A 2,281-nucleotide genomic window follows, 5' to 3' on the forward strand; every position below is an offset into this window, starting at 1 on the left:
AAATAGGGTTGTTTCCACCATAGAATTTAGATCAAAACCCTCACACATCGATAATGAACCATTCTATTACGTTCTACGGAACGAAAAATGGATTCGGGGAGTGAAAAGCTTACCTTTAGCCTCAAGAATGGTGAAAACTGTTAGGAGTCCCCTGGGGTTCGTTCCTTAGCTCTAAAAATTGAAAAATGCAAAATAAGGTCGTTTAGGGGTTTATTTATAACTTTAAGTCGCGTCGAACCCGTCAGAGCGGCAAAAACCCCCGCCAAGGCGGCTAGCACGAACCAGTGAGCTATTTAAAGAATTTCATGATCCTCATTTCACAACACACTTCTAACCAACGACGCTCAAAAAATACCCTTCACGCTAAGATCGATTTCGGGAGTTCTACTAGCCCGAATTCAATTCTGTAAAGTCGTACGAATTCCTTAACGAGTTATCTAACAACTCATTTAATAAAAATCAAAATTAACTCACCCAATTGTTACCAGATTTCCCTACACCTTAATGACTCTAATTTCGTCCAAATCTGGACTAGGTTGGAAAAATCCAAATACTACGAAAAAGTTTTTCGATCCAAAAATTTTCTTCGTTGGCTTTTCTATAACGATGGAACTCGATCATTACAATAGATACCAATTTACCCATCACTCGTCCCCGAGTGACAAACTATGGAAAAATAGACTAAGGAAGGAACGAAGTAGTACCTGAATCGACGAACAATTGGGGATACTTGTCTCGCATGTCCCTCTCGGTCTCCCAAGTAGCTTCCTCAACTGGACGATGCTTCCATTGAACCTTCACGGACTTAATCTCTTTGGTCCTCAAATTGCGCACATCACGATCAAGAATTGCAATCGGTTCCTCCTCATATTGGAGGTCTTTGTCTAACACAATTGAGTCTCACTTAATGATATAATCCTTGTCACCATGATATCTCTTCAACATGGACACATGAAATATCGGATGAACACCCGATAGATTAGGAGGTAATGCCAATCTATACGCTACCGACCCCACACATTCAAGAACCTCAAATGGACCAATGTATCGCGGACTTAACTTGCCCTTCTTGCCAAATCTCATCACCCATTTCATGGGTGATACCTTAAGAAGAACATTCTCACAGGTTTGAAACGCCAAGTCTCTTACCTTATGATATGCATACTTCTTTTGTCTACTCTGGGCTGCTAAAAGCTTGGCTTGAATACTCCTCACCTTATCTTGAGCATCTTTCACTAAATCAACCCCCAAAGGTTTCACATCTCTAGCCTCAAACCAACCTATGGGTGATCTTCATCTCTCTCCCATAGAGTTCCTCAAATGGTGCCCTATCTATGCTGGAGTGATAACTATTATTATAGGAGAATTCACACAAAGGTAAGAACTTATCCCAATGTCCTCCAAAATCAATCACACAAGCCCTCAACATGTCCTCTAACACTTGGATAGTCCTTTCTGACTGTCCGTCTGTCTGTGGATGGAAGGTTGTACTAAAAGTGAGTTGTGTGCCCAATTCATCATGCAATTTCCTCCAAAAATTTGGAGGTTGAATTGGGTACCACAGTCTGAGATGATAGAGAGAGGCACCCCATGCAACCTCGCTATCTCTTTCACATAAACTTTAGCCAATTGTTCAACATTATAATCTATTCTTACCGAAATAAAATGGGGCGACTTAGTCAATCTATCAATCACTACCCAAATAGAATCAAACTTCCCCAAAGTCTTGGGAAGACCAACCAAAAAATCCATTGTTATCATTTCCCACTTCCATTCCGGAATTGACATTATTTGAAGCAAACCTGTAGGCCTTTGATGTTCATACTTCACTTGTTGACAATTTTGACACTTCGCCATAAACTCCGTTATGTCTTTCTTCATGCCCGGCCACCAATAAATTTTCTTCAGATCTCTGGACATCTTGGTCACACCCAGATGAATAGAATATCGCGAACCATGAGGCTCTGTCAATAATTTCTCAATCAAGTCATCTACTTTAGGAACACATATTCTCCCTTTAAAATTGAGCACACCATCCGCATCAAGAGTGGTCTATTGCGCCTTACCAATCACAGTCTTCTTTCTAAGTTCCTCCAAATTTTCATCTTCAAATTATTTGGCCTTGATCTCATCAATGAATATGGCTCTCACTTCGATGCTAGCTAACACCCCACCTCTTTCTGAGATGCCCAACTACATGAACTTAAACTCTAAGGTCTGAATTTTCTTAGCCAAAGATTGCTTGGATACACTCAAGCAAGCTAAACTACCCATACTCACC

The sequence above is a fragment of the Solanum tuberosum genome, unplaced genomic scaffold, assembly GCF_000226075.1.
Source record: "Solanum tuberosum cultivar DM 1-3 516 R44 unplaced genomic scaffold, SolTub_3.0 scf00241, whole genome shotgun sequence".
In the NCBI taxonomy this organism is placed as follows: domain Eukaryota; kingdom Viridiplantae; phylum Streptophyta; class Magnoliopsida; order Solanales; family Solanaceae; genus Solanum; species Solanum tuberosum.